This window comes from Canis aureus, chromosome 18, assembly GCF_053574225.1.
Source record: "Canis aureus isolate CA01 chromosome 18, VMU_Caureus_v.1.0, whole genome shotgun sequence".
Taxonomy (NCBI): Eukaryota; Metazoa; Chordata; class Mammalia; order Carnivora; family Canidae; genus Canis; species Canis aureus.
This window is the reverse complement of record NC_135628.1, coordinates 56,739,843-56,761,568: the sequence shown is the minus strand read 5'-3', so window position 1 is coordinate 56,761,568 and position 21,726 is coordinate 56,739,843. Positions and strand designations below refer to the sequence as shown.

The 21,726-nt window shown below is 38.0% G+C and overlaps 1 protein-coding gene and 1 pseudogene across 2 annotated transcripts in view; one reads left to right on the top strand and one right to left on the bottom strand.

Annotated features, from left to right (window-relative positions):
• The window catches only part of CHCHD3 (coiled-coil-helix-coiled-coil-helix domain containing 3), a 278,408-nt gene that overhangs the window by 111,606 nt on the left and 145,076 nt on the right, over nt 1–21,726 (top strand). The gene's annotated exons all lie outside the window — the stretch shown is intronic.
• LOC144288452 (large ribosomal subunit protein eL15 pseudogene) lies at nt 20,973–21,585 on the bottom strand (annotated as a pseudogene).

Sequence of the window (21,726 nt, the reverse complement as noted above, 5' to 3'; positions counted from 1 at the left end):
AGCACATGGACAGTGGCATCTCTAAAATGTTCCCATTATTCCCTGTTACGACAGCAGAATATATTGATGCTTCACTTTTTTTTTTTTAAGTTCTTTGAAGAACTCAGTATATTGTAAGGAAATTCACTGAGTTCCACCCCTGAAGGCATCAAAAAGAACAAGATCTAAATAACATCCTTCTTCAGTATGCAGCATATTTTAACCATGTATCTCCATCTTGTAGATCACTATTTCCAAGAAGTATGTATAGCGATACATATGCTCTTCATGTATATTATCATATTGCTCCCCCCCACCCTCTTTTCCTTTCTCTCTTCTCTTTATATATAGTATGTATATGTGAGTGTAGGCACACACAGAAATAATTTTTTTTTTTCTGTGAGCCTGGGGAGTATGTATGTTGGGCCCGTAGAGTGACACAACAAAAGCAGACTCTTGAAATAGTCAGGTTTTGTCCTTGTAAATGACATGGTACAAATGCATGTGGTGGATTAAAATATGTTCACCCTGACAGAAATCTTTCACTTGAAGTGAAAAAAGCCTGCCGTCAATTTCAATTGCAACAAAGGTTGCTGCTGTAAGAGTGACTTGCCAAGACTGCAAGTTTCTCAAGCTCTATTCTGGAGATACATTTGTTACTTGATTCTCAGTTTAGAGTTGGCTATAATCTTGTCTTGGCATGCTCTGTTTCCAGAATACATCAGTTTTCCTGTTTCTTTGGGTTTTTCTCAAGATTTACAAAGGGGTGGGGTTAGCTTTTTGTCTGGCAAGTAACAAAAGTGTGTTTGAGTTCCCCAATCAATAATTGTAAAATAACAAGAAATTGGTCCATGCCAGTGCTAAATACACCCATGCTTTTTTATTAATGTCTGTCATCCTAGAAAAGCTGTACGAAAGACATTTCTGTCCCCATGTCACTGAAAATGGGACACAAGCAAGTAGCAGGCAACTAAGTATTAGGGGATGTTCTTATGGTGTCCATAGTTTGATACAACATATTGGGAGTTTTTCCTCTGCTTTGTAGTATAGTTGCAAGAGGTGGAAGCATTTTAGTCATGTAAGCATGGCCTGAAATTCTTATTTCCCCTTCTCTCAAGATAGAAATAAGGGGGAATGGGGCACCTGGGTGGCTCAGTTGGTTAAGTGTCTGCCTTTGGCTCAGGTCATGATCCCAGCATCCTGGGATTAAGCTCAGCACAGCCTCGCTGGTGCTCTCTCTCTCTCAAGTAAATAAAATAAAATCTTAAAAAAAAAGGGGGGGGGGAAGTACTGGGTTGTTTAATTTGGCAAGACCACCCTTGACATCTGGGATGTGGATGCTAGTTGATATTTGGGGTTGGGGCAGTCCTCCCCCTCCTCTCCCAGCTATCATGATGAGGTATTAGTTTCTCAGATCACGACCTTGTCACTGTGGAGATTATATGAAGCCTTAAGTTTCCAACTGAACAGGGCACTTTCGATTTGGAAGGTCTTTTCTGTGCTTGTCGACTATAGTACGATAACTTAGAAATAAAGGAAAACTGGTTAGTTGTTTAATAATAAAGTTCAAGACATATTCAGAGTCAGGCTTGCTTGTCACGGATGGAATATTTTAACATGTCTAAAGAAAGAATGTGTCGATTTTTATTGTTTAGTCTTTAAAATGAAGTTTTAGAAGATTAATATCATGGGGCATGTTTACAATATGTTTAATATAGTAAAAATCAGTATACTCTTTATCATCTGTGTATCTGTACTGAAAGCTTGCTGTAGGATTATATAAATTTTTTAACTTCTTCTGTTTTTAAAACTTCTGTATTGGGACACTTGGGTCACTCAGTTGGTTAAGCGTCTGACTCTTGATTTCAGCTCAGGTCATGATCTCAGGGTTGTGAGATGGAGCCCTGTGTTGGGCTCCACCCTGTGTGTGGAGCCTGCTTAAGATTCTCTCTCTCAAAAAAAAAAAAAAAAAAAAAAATTCTTTCTCCCTCTCACTCTGCCCCTCCCCCACTCTCCCTCCTCACACACCAAAAATTATGAAACACTTAAGTTTATCGTATTCTGTGAATTAAGTATTTATTATATATAATAAAGATAGATCCTTCAGCCACTAATTATTACTTTTAAAAGAATTAAATAAATGGAAAGAGAAGACTCAAAAAAAGAAGTAATGCTGTGTCCTTCCCACCTGGCCTGGGTCTACAGTTAGTTCAGTTAGTTTTCTGGTGCTGGTGGATGCTTTCCTTGTGTGGAGATGCTTACAGCAAGCTGTTGTAGCCTCATGCTACACATTTCTGGGTCATAAAGCTTATCAAATAATGTCCCAGGGGCACCTGGGTGGCTCAGCGGTTGAGCATCTGCCTTTGGCTCAGGTCGTGATCCCAGGGCCATGGGATGGGGTCCTACATTGGGCTTTCCATAGGGAGCTTGCTTCTCCCTCTGCCTATGTCTCTGCCTTTCTCTCTGTGTCTCGAATGAATGAATGAATGAATGAATGAATGAATGAATGAATAAATAAATAAATAAATAAATAAATAAATAAAATCTTAAACCCACGAAAACATTCCAGTTTCCACACAGATGGCCTGAAGAAAGAGCATGTCTTGGCTGGAGGTCCCACCTGCCTCTTCTTTTTGGCAGATATAATTCTTATTTTAAAGCAATAATTTGGCCTTTTAGTAGATTCATAAGTCTCTGTAAACTTCTGAGGCTGTCGACAAACTAGGTGTCTAAATGTGCAAATGTGCAATACTAAGTTCACCCAGGTAATTAATTCCTCACCTGGATCCTTTTGACAGGTAGCCTGATGCTGTTCCCAATAATAGCCCTGGTGCCTTGGGCCAGGTGGGCCTCTCTTGTTCAGCACTTCACTGAAGAAAGGGAATTGAGCAAGGCGTGCTCTGCAAGGCATGCCCTGTGATATGAGAGCCTCATCAATTCCGAGCTGTAGCCCACTGCACAGTTTTGCCTGGAACTTGCTGTATGGGGCTCTAACTCCTTCCTTTCTTCCTGTCTTTGTGGCCAGTCAGCCTTGGTGCAGATAGAGGCAGAGTGGTCTTACATGATCACTATACTTCTTGTTATTATAGAAATCACCCTATCGGGGATCCCTGGGTGGCTCAGCGGTTTCGTGCCTGCCTTTGGCCCAGGGCACGATCCTGGAGTTCCGGGATCGAGTCCCGCGTTGGGCTCCCGGCATGGAGCCTGCTTCTCCCTCCTCCTGTGTCTCTGCCTGCCCCTCTCTTTCTCTCTCTCTCTCTGTCCATCATGAATGAATAAATAAATAAATCTTAAAAAAAAAAATCACCCTATCCAACACTCTTCTATTTTTGAGGAATGAGGCCCAGGGCTCTTAGGGATAAAGTGGCAGTGAAATCAGCACATGTATTTCTAGTTTCCCTGTCTGAGATGGTTTTCACCTTCAGTGGTGATTGTGGGCCAGAGGACAGGAAGGAAGAAGGCCAGGGTCTACAAATTTAGGCTGGTTTGGGATTAGATAAACCCCACGGAGGTAAGGGCAGCTCCCCTTTGCATAAGCCAGACACACAGAGGGCTTTCGGGATAGATCACTCTTCAGCAGAGCTATGGGGATGTATGTTTATCTGTGTATCACCTCCTTTCTATGTGTGTATCTTTCTATGTGTGTATCTTTCCTTTCTATGTGGCAGTTTTCTCAGCAACCTTGTCTGCATTTACCTACCTCCTCATTTAAGAGATGTTAAGTAGCTGGGCAAGGATTAATATTATAACTTCCTAGACTGTGAAACTGATACCTTATGCCCTAATCGCCCTTAAATCATGGGAGAAAGGACCATATTATTTGTCAGTTCTCCTCATGGCCACTGTTATGACAGCTTTAGTAGTGGGTAAATGTCACTGGCTTCTCTTTGTTCTTACCTTGAAACAAAGAGGAAGATTTATGGTAATTGAATAATGATAATTGATAGACTTCATTGCATGATCCTAATAACATTTTATTGTACTCATGTGGAATTATAATAAAGCTCTTGTAATTTAAAACATGACTTGCCTGTCATAGTCCATGCTCATTGTTTGAGCAAGAGTGAATGTTTCCTCATATGTAGATCTGTCTGTGGATGTATTTCATTTGCATTTCTCTTCATTCAAGAATTATTTATTGAGAGCCTACTACATGGTAGGCACTATAGTTTATATGCTGGGGTTACATGAAAACATTAAAAAAAGAGAAGTCCCTGCCCTAGTGAACATTATGTTTTAGTAGGAATAATCAGTACATATCATGCTTAATGGTGATGCCAGAAACAGGTGCAGATTTGGGAGAGAAGTTAACCCTAAGGGAATAGAAATAGTTAACTCAGTATTTCATGCTCTGATTTAGTCTCTTGATTAATTGTGCGTGTGTGTGTGTGTATGCATGTGTGCATTTGTGTGTGTGCTATCTTATATGTAGAGTGTTTTGTAATTATTTAGGGGATTTTTACTTTGTGAGTTTGAACAATGTTGATAATTGGGTCAGATGACAGTGTTTTTGAAAGCATTTTTAAAAACTACATCACACTTAAAATACCTAGGAATAAACTTAACCAAAGTGGTAGAAGGGCTATACTCTGGAAACTATAAAACGTGGGTAAAAGTAACACAAATGGAAAGAAATGCCATGCTCATGGATTAGAAGAAGGAATGTTAAAATGTTCATACTACCAAAGCAATCTACAGGTTTAATGCGATCCCTATCAAAATGCCAATAGCATTTCTCAGTGAACTAGAACAAACAATCCTAAAATTTGTATGGAACCACAAACGACTCCGAAGAGCCAAAGCAATCTTGATAAAGTAAAACAAAAAACGCAACTGGAGGTATCACAATTCCAGATTTTAAGTTATATTATAAAGCTTTAGTAACCAAAACATTATGGTACTGGCACAGAAATAGACATACAGAGCAATGAAATGGAAAAGAAAGCCCAGAAATAAACCCACAATTGGCATGGTCAAGTAATCTTCATCAAAGGAGGCAGGAATATGCAATGGAAGAAAGTCTGTTCAACAAATGATGTTGGGAAAATTAGACAGCAACATGCAAAAGAATGAAACTAGACCACTTTCTTACACACAAAAATAAAATAGATCAAGGACCTTAATGTGAGATCAGAAACCATAAAAATCCTAGAAGAGAGCACAGGTAATAATTTCTCTGACGTCATCTTTCTAGATAAATCTCTTGAGGCAAGGAAAAGAAAAACAAAAATGAACTATTGGGACTACATCACAATAAAAAGCTGCATAGCAAAGGGAACAACCAACAAAGCTAAAAGATGCCTACTGATTGGGAGAAGATATTTGCAAATGTTATATCTGATAAAGGGTTAGTATCCAAAATATATAAACAACTTATACAGCTCAGCATCAAAAAGAATGTAATTTAAAAAGGAGAAGAAACAAACAGATACTTCTCCAAAGAAGACCTATAGATGGCCAAGAAACACATGAAAAGATGCTCAGAGTCACTTATCATCAGGGAAATGCACATGAAAACCACGATATATCCCCTCATACCTGTCAGAGGGGCTGAAAAACTCAAGAAATAGCAAGTGTTGGGGATGTGGAGAAAAAGGAACCCTCATGCGCTGTTGGTAGGAATGCAAACTGTTGTAGCCACTCTGGAAAATAATATGGAGGTTCCTCAAAAAATTAAAACTAGAACTACCCTATATTCCAGTAATCACACTAATGGGTATTTACATTATATATGTAATGGAATATTATTCAATCATAAAAAAGAATGAAATATTGCCATTTGCAGATGGATGAAATCTAGAGAGTTTAATGCTGAGCGAAGTAAGTCAGGGAAGGACACATACCATATGATTTCACTTGTGTGGAATATAAGAAACAAAACAAATGAAAAAGGGAAAAAAAAGACAAACCATAAAACAAACTCTATACTATAGAGAACAAACAGATGGTCACCAGAGAGGGGTGGGTGGAGGTCGAGTGAGATAGGTGAGGGGGGATTAAGAGTATACTTACTGGGATGAGTATGGAGTACAGAATTGTTGAATCACTATATTGTACACCTGAAATGAATATACTACTGTATGTTAACTACAATGGAATTTTTAAAAAGTTTAAAAAAAACAGCTGCATCACACTATATAAATATATGGGTTTATGATAAATCTGTATTAAGGATGTGTGGGTGTGTGGGTATGTCCCATTTGATTTGATATTTAAGCATTCGGTGCCTGCAGTTGTATGGCTGGCAAGTCAAATGTCTTCAGGGCAGTGGGGCAGACTAGAGACCCAGAGAAGAATTAATATGGTGGTCTGGAGGCAGAAATCCTTTTTCTTTGGGGGACTTCAGTCTTTTGTCTTAAAGGCTGCTGCTAGCCTGTGGCTTTTCTTGGCAGGACTTAATGGACTATTGGGAGCTATAGGCTATATGCTGTGGTCCTTCAGGTGTGGGCTCCTCTTGTCTCTGAGAATGGTAGGGTCTCTATTTTGTTGAGACGCAAAATGTGGCACAGGTGAGAGCTACAGTGGCACCATGTTGGCATTGATATTTGCTTTCACCTCTCAACCATTTCTCAGTAATTTGTCTCTGGATGATTGCTTCACGATAACCCCTGACCCTGTCTGTGCAGAGATATAGATTCTCTAGGCCCTGGCAGTCTCCTATATGTTCTCCTAATGCAGGGCCAGCCAAAAGTGCTAGGGCCATAGCCAGAGCTGTGTAATATAACAGAGGTAACGTGATGTTGCTTGTCCCAAGTCATTCAGTTGAATAGCAACACATAATTATTAACTGATAGGTTTTGTGCACCTCTTCTGTGTAGGTACTATGTCAGGAGCTGGGGGAGCAGAAGATTGAGCATGGTCCTCGCTCTCAGGATGCTTAGAGTAGCTGGAATATAGACTGAATGGAATTTTTCCTGTCCACGGCTATCAATAGTTGAGCAAGCTTGTTGGAAACCTGTGAGATAGCTATCAGAAAATCAATCTGGATAGGCAAAGTTGGACTCGGGAGACTCAGCTGCAAAGGGGCTCCTTTGAGTTGTTCACTAGTCCCAATCTTGGTATGATGGCAATTCAGGCCCATTCTGGGCTGCTGTGGTGAATCAAATGACAGGTCTGTTTTGTTAGGTGAGGTTATGACCATGGGTGATGCTCCTGGGTGCATTCATCTAAGAGGACATAGGAAACTAGCAGGGGATGAGAGCGCATGCACCACCCCTAAAGTTAGTAGGTGACAGGCCCTGTTCCTACATGCCATGATTGGTATCTTTACAGTCTTCATTAAACTTGAACACCTCCTGGCAATGTATTAAACTCAAAGTGCTTGAAAAGATTATAATCACTTCGTAAGGTTGGTAAAAGTTATGTAGAAGATTCTATAAGGTTCTTTATAGACTAGGTGTCCCTGACAGATTCCGTTGATAAAGAGTCCAGATGACATTAATTCATGGGCTTTTACACTTGCCATTTAAGCGGTCCTTTTCACTGGCCAGAGTAGGTAGCTATTGGTGTAATGAACTCAGGTATTGAGTAGAATATTGAATTTATTACCACATGGTTCTGGAATAAGTAAATAATGGACACATTGACTTCTACTTTATAGATTGCTGTAAGATAAGCCTTCTTTAGAACACTTAAAGGGTCTCTAGAGGTGCAGTGTTTTACTGCCACTAACCCCGTTATGACTGTTCTCGAGTTCCTGCCTGGGGGCCAACTCCCATGAAAAGGTGGACACTTAGGATCTTTTTGTGGGTAATGAGCATTTGGTTTTACTACAGTCTATAATTTGGACTTCAATGGCAAATTGTTAGTACAAACTTCTGAGCTTAGGGTATTATAACACCTTTTGTCAAACACCCATGCTCAGCAAACACTTTATGGCAGGAGCTTATTGTATTTTCTGTGAAAGTGAACTTCTCATCCATCCATTTAGGGCTGTCTTGAGAGCTTCCCTTTCTGTAGTTAAAAGTCCCTTAGGCTTGAGAGTACCTTTCTGGACAGGATTGTTTTTTGTTGAATTCTTTGCTATGCTTCCTGTCCTTTACTTACTGTTGTAAAATCTGTAGCTGACTTTGAAACCTGTGAATTTTGTGCCGACCACCTTTTTCCTCTCTCAGTTGTGTGTGGAGGTAGGAAAGGAAGCGCTGTGATTCTGAGGATGAAGTTTCCCAAGCCTGGCTGGTTACCTGAGTCCCCTGTCAAGCTAGTGAAAAATGCCCCAGTGGACTGGGACTTATAGGGTAGGACCTGGGAAGTGCATTTTAAAAATGTAGGATTCTAAATGTCCAACCCTCATTGTGAACAACTGTTGGAGGCAAGAGATAAACAAGGCATCTTCCTCCTCCTGTTGGTGCCTGGCTGCCTTGTGGTCAGAATGGCATTTGTGTGCAAGCCTAGCAAGGCTGTCCATTGCTGTGCTTATTAGGCCTGGGCGCCTATGTACATTTTTAGGCTTCTTCCATGTAATGGGACTGTAACATCTGTATTAAACATGTTATACAGCATATTATTCATATTTTGTAGAGCTTTAAAGAAACTATACCCACCCTTCCTATCACTTGTGCCTCCCTCACTACTATCTTACTTGGTCTTTGAGCAAAGAGCACTGGCCTGAGAGACAGAAGACTGGACTTCTGGGCACTTCAGCTAATGATTCTGAGGTCTTGAGTTTGTCCCCTCACTTTTAGCTGAGCTTTACTTTCTTCTCTTCCAAAAGCAGCATATTTTCTTTTCTTTTCGAGCTTTCTCACTGGTAGGATCCAGTGAGCTAGCATGCATGCAGTCACTTTGTAAAAACCCAGTGACCTACTTCTTGATTCCCACAGTGGCTGGACCACTGTTTCTTCTCAACATAGTCACCAACCAATATTATCAACAGGTTGTAGACAGACAATTCTCAGAGTAATGATATGTTTGCATTTCCCCTTTCTAAAAATTCTTCTCTTCCCCGCCCCCCCACACCTCCCTGTGAGGCTTGGAACTCCACTCCCCGATTCCTTCCTAGGAAATAGGACATGTTTTGCCTGCAGTGGGTGTCTAGTGTTGGAGACTCACCAGTCAGTAAGCACATGGAACTTCCTCCTTGGCCTTTTTAATAGTTTAATTCCAATCACGTTGTTAAAGCAGTATTTCACTACTTCTGATTTTCCTAATTATCATGCAGACAAACAGTGGGGATCATGACATTAGAATAAGTGAGTGGCTTATGATTTTTGCCTCAGAAAGAGAAGCTCTTGCTGTTTTTCTCCCCCCTTGAGCAACACAGCAGTAATAAATGAGCAAGTCCAGAGTACTTTATGATAGATAGTTAATGGTGCTGTGCCTCAGCCAACAGGCTTGTTTCCACAGCATCTGTCACAATTCAGAGTCATTAGCATACCTTTAATGGTTTCTTTTCAAAATAATTTCTACTAGGGCATTTAGAATGCATCAAGGAAAAATATTGAGTTGTAGAGATGAGGAATTTTAAATGTAGACAAATGGTTTCATTCTCTCAGATGTAATTTTGATAAAATTGAGAAACCACATAGCAACATATTATACAGTCTAACACAATTGACAGCATTTAATGTACTATCTGGGAATTATTTTTTTCAGGCATTCTAAAATAGTTAATTAAGAAAACAAATTTTTAAATAAAAATCTTAATTTAAAAAATTACAGGCTTTCTTAGCACCCTGAATCTCACAATAGGCCGTTTCATCTGTTGTTGGACTGTCCCTTGGTTGTCTTTCACACTCCATTTTATGATCAATCACGGAATCAATGTTTTTCTCATTTTACAGAGATGAGAAACGTTTTGTCAGTTGTGTATCATTTTTACATAGTACTGGTAAATATTAGCCTTGTTATTTATTAAATAGTGAGGGGGAGATCTTCAGAGAAGTAAATTAGCCATCTTTTTCCTGAAATGTCAACTGGAGGTGAGAAGAGATCTTTATTAGATTTTTAAATAGGAATGCATTTACAATGATACTTTTTTTTTTTAAAAATGACTTTCTTTTTAAAAATGAGAGTCAGTGTGTACTTTCGCATGTATACATAGCTTTTTGAATAATAATAGTTCCTTATATTTGCAAAGGATCTCCTTTTTCTAGATATATTTGTATGTATTTTTTTTTTCACACTTAATGTCTACAACAGCACTGTGAAGTAGACTGAGCATATATTTTGCCCATTTCTCAAGGCAAAATTGAGATTATCCAGGAGGAACATGGGCATATATGGGCAGGCATATACAGCTGACAGTTGGAAGGGCCAGAGCTTCTAACTTATGTCTGTCTTTTAACTCCATTCACTGAATGCTGTTGTGACTCTGCTCCTTTGGCGTGATTTCTGTAGCCTCACCAACATTAAAATCTTACACCTTTGTGGAGAGACTCTGTTTTTTCAGTATCATTTTCTTGGTGTTTTGAAATCAAATAATTCAATTTTCAGAGGTCTTAAGACTTATTTTTAAAAAATTTATTTGATATTGATACTCTTTGAGGTCATTTATTCTGTGTCCTAGTTTTTTTTTTTTTTAATGAGGCTACTTAAAATTGAAAATCATTTGACTGCATTGGGAAAGGGTATTATCCATTTTTGGAGGATTTAACATACATTTCTGCATCCTGTAACAACTACTATTATACCACTTCGGCAAGTAAATATAGACTCATTAAAAGATGGAATCTGCAATTTAAAATTTTATATTAGTATATGTGTATGGTTAATCTTCATCCATAGAGTCTAAGAAAGCTTATTTTCATGTTTTTGTTCCACACAGCAGGACAGTGTCGGGGCGAGGGAAGTAGGTATATATATATCCCTTCTCTGGAATATTTGGGGATAAGTTCTGAAAGGTATGCATACTACTTTCCTTCACATTCTCCTGGTCAGAACTAACTTACTGCTCCCCACCCAACATCAAGGAAATGCCCCTACTCCCTACCCCTGGCTCCTACCCCCATCCTTCATGTTAATGAGCCCTGCTAAACATGGTGAGATGGATATTATGAGGAGTTATCAGCCTGCCAAAATTACATGGTCTTCAAAGCTGATATTTGAGCTTTCTGATGTGAAGCCAATTTAAAAAAGTATTTAGGTATTTAACATTTTTTGACAACTCCTTTGCGATTATAAATCATATTGACTTTTTGATTACATATATTCATTTGAAAATACCAAATACTATTATTTTCCTAGATATTATGGTGATCAAAAGTTGTCAGTAAAACCTAGAATCTTTGAAAAGGGGTGATGGACCAAATGGAATTCTAATTACTTGATTTCAACACATTTTCTCTTTCATTTGAATCTTTGAGCAGAACAGTGAAAAGCAACATTATCCTTGAAAAATTCTCTCTCAGCATCTATCCAGCCGTTTTTAATTACAGAAAATGTCTTCAAAATTTGTTTTGCCATTTTAAAGTTTTAGCTGTGAGAAAGTCAATTGTCAGTTGTGCAGTGGAGGAAGAAAATCTTAAACTAAAAAAGCCATTTATATATTATGTTGAGTAGACATATGATATTTGAACATTAGTGGCTGATTTCCCATAGACCATTTTTCTTCTTGAGTTTGGTATCCTTGTTGGTCATGTAAACACAGAAGCATCTCCACTGTCACCAGTTCATGGCTGCAAAGTATGACTGGTGTGAATCGTTTAAAAATAAACTAAAATCAAATGGTAAGTGTTCTTCCTTCTATGAGAGCCTCCCTGAAGCTGTCTTATTGATTCTGTTGGAGCTGGCCTTGCTCACAGGCCTTGCTTTCCTCCTCCTCCCTCTTCTTTCCCTCTTTAATTTCTTCCCGCCCCCCCCTTCCAAAAATTGCCTTTAAAAGCACATCCCTTTGAATATCCTCCAAGGTGATAAATCTTCATCAACTGAGAATAGATTTGATATTTTGGGAGCAGACTGAAGTTATTTAGAATCAAGGCTGTTGGGTGATGGAACTGTAATAACATTTTCAATTAGAGGCAGGGAGTGCCTATAAAGTAATGAGACCAGTTTTCTTGACTTTTTGGAAGACTTGACTAAAAAGGAAGTTTCAGAATAGAAACTCCAACTGATGTTTATGTTTGTTTTAAAAACCTAGGTTCATTATTTGATAATGACATCACAAAATTTATGTATCTATTTATTCACTAATTTTTGTATTTGCCCCTACGTCTTTCTCCTAATGGCGGTGTTTTGTGGCTGCCTGTGGAGTCATTGTTACATTTTTACTTTATGAGGATAGTCCTTTTGGAGTTTTTACTGATAATCTGGATATCATATTTGAAATATAGTAATTAAACTGACACATACAGGAGGAAATCAAACTTGACTCAATGTTTAATTATATAAATTGGGTACCTGATAGATTTCTTTTTTTCTTTTGGAGTTTAACATATGAAAATTGGCATACAGGTTTTTGTGCTTATCTTAAACATAATCATCATGTAGTTCCATATTATCAAATGCAATGATATTATTATAATACTATCAGCTAAATGATACACTTAGTGCCTATCAATTTACTTTGCTTGGGAAGTATATCTTTCAAAAATAAATTGAGAGAGGGATGCCTGTGTGGCTCAGTCAGGTAAGCGTCCAACTCTAGATCTTGTCTCAGGTCATGATCTCAGGGTCCCAAGATTGAGCCCTGCATCAGGCACCACGTTGAGTATCTCCCTCTCACTCTGGCTCCCTCTCACTCTGGCCCCCCACCTCTCCATGTGTGGGTGTGCGTTCTCTCTCTCTCTCTCTCTCTCTCTAAAAAAGAAAATCAGTCAATCAATCAAAGTGCTCAGTGATTATACTAAACATTTGAGTCTTTCTACATCAAACATAAAACCTAATGGTCTTTATTTAAACTTAAAAAAAATCTGTTCTCATTTTCATATTTCTTTTGAATTTAAGTGGTATCTCAATTTTTAAGGTAATTTTAGAAACTGTTTTACGTTCTTAATGCTATCAGGTTTTTTGTTCATTTTCTTTTTTAAAAAATATTTTATTTATTCGAGACAGAATAGTGACACAGCTTGGGAGAGAGAGCAAGAGTGAATAGGACAGGGAGAAGCAAGCTCCCTGCTGAGCAGGGAGCCCAATGTGTGGGGCTCTGTCCTGAGACCCTGAGATCATGACCTGAGCTGAAGGCAGACACTTAAATGACTGAGCCATCTAAGTGCCCCCAGTTTGTTCATTTTTCTTTTCTTTCCCCCAACTTCTTGTGTCAAGTTTTAAAATAAAGTGAAAATACTATTAAATTTGCTTTTGAAACAGGCAGGATGGAAAATAAGTTGGTACAACAGCCAAATAGGTGTTCAGATATTGAGATTAAGTACCTTTTGTTTCTGGTTATTTGTGTTACTTGGTTTGTTTCATTTAATTAATTTTTCATTAATATAATTATGCCTTCAACTACATGATAAATCTCAGTGCTTATGGTACTGATTAGCTATACATATAAGAAAGTTATTTTAAGTTATTTTTTGTCAACTTGCTCTAAAACATTAATTTTACATAAAAAGCAACAATCTTCATTAGATTTTCTGGTATTTTGACAGAGTGGTCTATTTTGTAAATAAATACTGATTAGCTAATACCTTGAGAATGAGTAAAAGTTTTGCTTGTTTAGTAAAAAAGAATGCAGATTCATGTACATTATTTGTGGAACAGAAACCTGATAATGCTTAGTGGCTTGGCAAATATTTTAAGATGGTATAAAGGTTATTGTGAATTTGAACATTAAATAGCAGAAAATATACAATGTAGACATTTCTCCTCATTTGAAGACATTATCTGAGCAGATTTTTTAATATAAATTTATTTTTTATTGGTGTTCAATTTGCCAACATATAGAATAACACCCAGTGCTCATCCCATCAAGTGCCCCTCTCAGTGCCCATCACCTAGTCACCAACACCCCCCACCCACCTCCCCATGCCCCACCCCTAGTTCGTTTCCCAGAGTTAGGAGTCTCTAATGTTCTGTCTCCCTTTCTGATATTTCCCACTCATTTTTTCTCCTTTCCCCTTTATTCCCTTTCACTATTTTTTTCTATTCCCCAAATGAAGGAGACCATATAATGTCTGCCTTCTCCGATTGCCTTATTCACTCGGCATAACACCCTCCAGTTCCATCCATGTCGAAGCAAATGGTGGGTATTTGTCGTTTCTAATGGCTGAGGAATATTCCATTGTATACATAAACCACATCTTCTTTATCCATTCATCTTTCGATGGACACCGAGGCTCCTTCCACAGCTTAGCTATTGTGGACATTGCTGCTATAAACGTCGGGGTGCAGGTGTCCTGGCGTTTCACTGCATCTGTATCTTTGGGGTAGATCCCCTGCAGTGCAATTGCTGGGTCATACGGCAGATCTATTTTTAACTCTTTGAGGAACCTCCACACGGTTTTCCAGAGTGGCTGCACCAGTTCCCATTCCCACCAACAGTGCAAGAGGGTTCCCCTTTCTCCACATACTCTCCAACATTTGTTGTTTCCTGCCTTGTTAATTTTCCCCATTCTCACTGGTGTGAGGTGGTATCTCATTGTGGTTTTGATTTGTATTTCCCTGATGGCCAGTGATGCAGAGCATTTTCTCATGTGCTTGTTGGCCATGTCTATGTCTTCCTCTGTGAAATTTCTCTTCATGTCATTTGCCCATTTCATGATTGGATTGTTTGTTTCTTTGCTGTTGAGTTTAATAAGTTCTTTATAGATCTTGGATACTAGCCCTTTATCTGATACGTCATTTGCAAATATCTTCTCCCATTCTGTAGGTTGTCTTTTAGTTTTGTTGACTGTTTCTTTTGCTGTGCAGAAGCTTCTTATCTTGATGAAGTCCCAATAGTTCATTTTTGCTTTTGTTTCTCTTGCCTTCATGGATGTATCTTGCATGAAGTTGCTGTGGCCAAGTTCAAAAAGGGTGTTGCCTGTGTTCTCCTCTAGGATTTTGATGGAATCTTGTCTCACATTTAGATCTTTTATCCATTTTGAGTTTATCTTTGTGTATAGTGCAAGAGAGTGGTCTAGTTTCATTCTTCTGCATGTGGATGTCCAATTTTCCCAGCACCATTTATTGAAGAGACTGTCTTTTTTCCAGTGGATAGTCTTTCCTGCTTTTCAAATATTAGTTGACCATAAAGTTGAGGGTCCACTTCTGGATTCTCTATTCTGTATCTGAACAGATTTTAATATTAACTTGTTCATTTATTCACTCATCCATTCATTTGGTAAAATATCATATGTATCAGGCTAATAAGTTCAGTAATTGAGATGCAAGTTTGCACTAAGAATCCTATTGGGCACCTGGGTGGCTCGGTGATTAAGCATCTGCCCTTGGCTCAGGTTGTGATTCTGGGATCAAGTCCTGCATCTGGCTCCCTGCATGGAGCCTGCTTCTCCCTCTGCCTGTGTGTGTCTCTGCCTCTCGCTATGTGTCTCTCATGAATAAATAAATAAAATCTTAAAAAAAAAAAAAAAGAATCCTATCTCTTTAGGCCTTAGCTTGATATATAAGAGTTTTTACTCTGCCTGAATATTTATAGAAATGGAATATGGGATCAGTCACTTTTGGTTAGAAATTCCAGGAGTTAACTTTGAATGACCTGTAACCATAAATTTAGTGTTTGCCATTCCCAATGGAGTGATGCCTCATATGACATGGGAGTTCAATTCCAGCTCAGCTTAGCCTCTTAGCCAAACCGAGCAAGGTTACAGGAAGAGTTCTACGTGATGTTCCAATCATAAAGTTCTAAAATGGACTGATTTTTTTTTTCCAAAACTATTTAACAAGGGCCTATCCTGTTCCAAGCCCTGTTTGGTGCTTATTTTTACCAAATCTAGTACATTCCAAAGGCGTTGAGATACTCTTGAATTTCTCATTTTTTTTCTTTCCCAAAAAAAAGCCAACTAAAGTTCTTAGATTATTTCCCCATGGTTAATTAAACATATCTTTATCAAGACCAAATATAGGAATCATCAGAATAATTTTAATGTTGGATATAGAATATCTACTTTTATCCATTTTATAATTTCTAATGGCTGTTTGGACAGCAGGTGCATACAAATGGTTCTGTTTATCATTTTTCATAAAAATGTTTATGTGGCCTTTGTAAGTCTGCCCTCTGAAGATGATGTCTCATAGAATCTCCGGTGTTACTAGTACACTTGCTAACTTGTGTTTCTTGATGTAGATTGTGGTTTCAATCAATTTAATTGATAAAATCTTTGAGCACTTATTGTGTGCCTACTGTCAGTGGTCTACATTTTAGTGGATCTTCAGTATCTATCTAACTAGCTTATTATTTTTTTTAGAAGTTCTTTCAAAACAAATTTTACTGATGCAAGTTGAATTTGCTTAAATGAGTATTACACAAATGATTGCTTACTCTTCATGTTAATGTTATCTTTTCAGCCTTCTCTTGCATATTTTCTTTTGGTCTTTCCCCTTTTCTTGATTCATTTTATCACTTTTAAAGAAAAGTTTGAGATCATTCAATCACATGAACTATTTTAACTTTTAGTAAAATATTAGAAATTCATTTTGATGCTTAAATCCATTAGCATGTGCGCATGTGTGTATAAATATAGACACACTATATTTTTTTTGGAGATTTATTTACGAGAGAGCATATGCATGCGTTTGTGTGTGAGCAGCTATAGGGGCAGAGAGAGAAAGAGGGAGGAAGAGAGACAGAATGAATCCTCAAGCAGATTCCCTGCTGAGTGTGGCGCCTGATGGAGCTGGGGGCTTGATCCCAGGACCCTGAGATCATGACCTGAGCCAAAACCAAGAGTCAGGCTCTCAACTGACTGAGCGATCCAAACACCCCAAGATACCCACAATATTAAAGAAATTTAGTTGATTATGTTATATATTTCTTTGCTCCACCAAAGATAGAATTCTGGAGTACCATGCCTTATTTGAAAAGTATTACTTAAGGTCATTTTTACATTTTTGTGCATATTTAATTAATTCTTTTAGTTTTCAGCAACACTGTCCCAAGATGAGACTTTTTAAAAGTTTATTAAAAAATAAACCCAAAAATCCAATAAGCCATCATTCTAAAGGGTGGTTTGAAAGAAGCATTCCCATTAATGTCAGGAGCAGCATAGAGTGTCATGGAGGTGTACCAACCCAGTACTGTTAGAGAGAAAAAATTTAGAAGGGAAAACGCAGAACAGAAGAAAGTAAAATTTTCTTTAGTTGCATCCTGTGTACCTAGAAAACCAAGAAAATCAACTGACACATTTTTATAAGCTTAGAGAATTCAGTTACAGTAACTGCCTATAAAGCCAGTGAAGAAGGTCTTTGTGTACTGATAAGGAGTGAGAGGAAAGAGAGTTTAGGGTAGGCTTCCATTTTGGAAGACAATTCTGTAACATATAGATGATTACATTGAAATAAAACCAAATATTTATTACAGAAAAATTTGTACCTATAGTATTGAAAAACAAAACATATCTAATCCACTCCTGATTTCTACTGTTAATATTTTACGTATGATTCCTGTTTTTTACCATTGTATATACAGACATACATATGTACACATGTATGCACACTTTTGAGGAGTATGGAGTAGGAAGGTCCAGGTTTGGGCTGATACTGTATTACTGTTTTAATATCTTATTTAATGCAGAAATACATTGTGCATATTTTTCTCTGCATTATTCCTTTTCTATGGCAATTTTTATAGTTTGGATTTATGAGATCTTATATACTGTACTGTAGTTTGGATATTTGATCAGTTCCTTAATTTTGGATGTCTATGTTGTTTCCATTTTAAAAAATTTTATCAACAAAGCTGGGGAGAAGAATATACCTTGGGGCTAAATCTTTGCAGATATCCATGGCATGTTTTCTGTTTTTTTGATGAATTTTTAGAAGCAAATTTTTTGGATGAAAGATTATATTACAATATTTTTGTTTTCTCTCTCTCTCACACACACACACTGCTAATTTGATTTGCCCATTCATAACCTTGTTTCATTTTCCAGTATTGTTTTAAATATTTTTGTTAAATTTTTAGTCAGTTCTGTCCATGTTTTCTTTTTATAGTAAGTATATGCTTAGAAAGGTGTGTCCATCTGTAAGATTTACTTAGTTATATTTCTACTTTTATGCTTCCAGTTTTTTACAATGAAATTTTAATTCACTCTTGTATTTACTTTGGTGTATGTTATCATGTGAGGTTTTCCCAGACAGTTTTGCTAGTATAAATTTTTAAAATAAATAATGTGTCCATTCTCCTTAGGGATATCTTGGTTATTTTATATCAATTTCTAATGTAGAAATAAGACTATTTCTGGTCTTAAATTCTGTTCATTTGCTATATTTGCCAACTCTTAAACCAATGCCACATTATTTGTATTACTGTAGATCTATACTTTAAAACAGTTTTATCAAGGCAATTCCTAGTCATGACCATTAATTTAAAAAATTCTTTTACTAATATGATTTATCTGTTCTTCACAGTGAACATTAGTCTCTTTTTATTTTTATTAAGTATTTTCATAATCAAGACCCTTGGTTATTCTTTGTGTATTGAAATACCTTTATGCAGTATTTGGAATGTATATATAAACAGAAATTTTTGTGCTCCTAGTGTTACTTTAAATACCTGGTAGTTTATTCTTTAAAGGATCTGTTCATGCTTATGCCTTATTCTTACTCTTTTCTTCTCTCTTTGCCAGAATCTCGTGTCTCTATTTGCTACTAAACCATTTATTACTCTTGCATGGCTGGATATTTTGTGACCCTTACAGCCAATCAGATGCCTGGTGGTAGACAGCACATGTAATGTGGATTTTGCTATTAATAAATAGCATCAGTTTGTTATTTATTGAAGTTACCTGTGAACTTCATTTAGCTAACTCTTCCTGTTTTTATTATGAACAAAGAGGAGTACTTGTTTACTTTTTCAGAGGACATTTATGTGATACATTTTTCTCTCTTCATGTTTTATGGATGTTGTCATACAGCACTTTCAAGTCTATAATACTAGTCTAGATCCCATCATATCATTTTTAGCTTTTCAGTGTATTTCATATAGATATCTTCTTTTAATATTAAAACCACACAGGAGAAACTGTCTGAAAATTCTTCTGATGTATAAAGCCATGGATTCAGTGATGTGAAATTACAGTGGGTTCTTTAGTATCTTCAGAGAATTGCAATCATTAACACTGAGAGTGATTTTCTTTCTTAACTTGTAGTTGTTAGAGAACAATTTAGAAAATTGATGCTTCTGTCAAAAGTCTGGATGAGTAGGATACAGGCTCAGTCTGGATATGGCAACATTAAGAACCTCACAACTCTTACTGTGAAAAAGAGAGTCTATTTTATACTCCATTAAACTGTTATACATCATAAATAATTTATTTCAACTCTTGTTCTCATCTATATCAAGGTTGATAAACTAGTCACTGTAAGGATTTTTTTTAATGAATGTAATAATGTTTCCCTCTTCTCCTGCCTTGTGTGACTTTCCACATTCCTCTCTCCGATGTCTCTTGACCTTATTAGAAAGAAGTTTGTGCCTCCTGGATGGTCCCTGTCAACAAATACAGGCCTAGAGTTGTTATGGGGGACCCTGAAAGGACACTTAGAGAAGTTATGACTCAGGGTGATGTGCTCCCTAGCTCTCCTGCTTGTTAAATATGATTTTGGCCACCATCCAGTCTTTCTGAATCTGTTTCCTCATCTTTCAAATGACCCTAGGTTCTTCAGAGTTTTGTTCTGGAAATTCAGAGATGACATATGAAAGTGCTTTGTAAACTGGCATCACTGTGTTCCTATTATATTCTTGTAGTTGTGTTTGGCAACATGAGCAAAGATTAGGAGGTTCTACATACAGATTCCACAGTTGGACATGGGAAGCCCTAGTTCTGTTGTTAGCACTCTCCCACCTTGTCCTGTTCTTTTCATAAACATCTCATGCCTTCCTGACTAGACTCTTGCCCTGTCTGACCCCCATCTTTCCCAGCAGCTCACTGGAAAAGCAGGAGAGATAATGACATAGGAAGAACAGGATTGAGTTCCTAATTTTTGTGGTCTCCGGCAAGGTAGAGAACCCCAGCATCTCCAGGAAGTGGGCGGTTGGCTGGTGAAGGTGAAGTTTGAGAGTTACAGTTTGTTAAGAAGGCTAAAGAGATAGAAAATAAGGAGGTTGTGGTTGAAGAGATGGAGTCTCAAGTTACAAATCTATGTAGGGGAGCAGAGCCTGCAGAAAGAACTACAGTCTGGGAACTGCTGTTCCAGTGAGTGGCTAATGGTCTCAGAGGGGATGTTTTGAAGAGGACAAGAAAAGCATTGTTGTGAGCTGAAGTGTGGTTATGCTGAGCAGCAGGGAGAGTCTTAGTGGAGCATAGCCTCGAGAGTGGCGCATAGATGTGGCTGCCTAGGCAGTAACTGCAGCGAGACCCCCGCCATGAAGTTGTAAGAAATCTTTTAAGTATGGTCTTCAAGGATGAGTATGAATCAGGACTGTTGTTGTTAAGTAGTGACACTGGCTGCTTCTTGTGTTGGATATAGTCACAAATTCGAGGATAGAATTCAACAAATTGCTGCCCTACCATTATCTTTTTGGGTCATTTGAACACACAGATCATAATGGCTTTAGCAGGAGGAATCATGTAAGAATAGATGAAAATAGGTGGGCCTAAAAATAAGGCACCTGTATGATTGGGAAGCATCAGCTTTAAATTATTTTGATAGGATGTTGGCCATTGAGATAATAGCTTCCTTGGTTGTGTTGGAACTTGGATCTTGGATGTGGAGTATGGGGGTCTAAGAGTTCCTTTGCTATCTTCTCTAAAAAAATGGAAACCAGCAGGGTAAATGCAACAATACCTTTCTCTTTCCATTTCTGAGTGCTAATAAGAATAATAAAACCATGTGCTTTTTTCCTTCTGCCCCCATTCTTAGCCTTATTGATGCTTATTTTACTTATATTTTATACATATGTATATATATTAACCTAAATTGTTTATTAGGTATGAATCTTACCAATAATACTTTTATTAGCAGTAACAGTGGAGCTGAAGAGTATTGCATTTTTTCCATGCTGCACAGTGAGAGCCACCAATAGTTGGTGGAACTTGTGAACCTTTCAAAGGCCACAGCTCTTGTGGCCTGCACATGTCAGCTCTTGCATCTCTTTGTGCTGGTGGACTGGTTTGGTAATTCACTGGGTGTCAGGATTTCTTTAATAGGTTTATGGATTGGATCAATTAGGATCACCTCAAAGAATTTGTATGTGGAGTCTTTCCCAACCCAGCAAGAATTCAAGACTCTCAGAGCCCCAGTGGGTGGCATCCATCTCCCTCCTCTGCAACAGACTGAAGGCTATGGGCAAGCTCCAGCTAGTGAATCCCATGATGGACAGACTTTCTATAGGTTGTACCGAGGAACTGGGTGTTTGTAGCCACCATGTCGCACGTGAATCTGATATATGACATAACCTTGCTGGGCCTTGTACCCTAGTCTGTGTGCTTTATGGGGCCAGGTTGGGTGGGGAGCCCTGTGGAGTACAGATAGCTGGGAGTACTGCCAGCAGTGCGCCCTGAGAAGAAAGCCCATTACATCGGAATGCTGCTTCCTCCGCAGCTCCTGGATGCACTTCTAAGTGCCCATCTTGCCATACCTATGAGCTGATGGCTGCTGCCAGATGGAGGGGCTTGAATATATTTCTTCACACATTTAGTTATTGCCCTCACCGGTCCATGGAAGATGCAACAAACTCCAAGACTAGAGTGAATAATGGAGTCTGTAAAT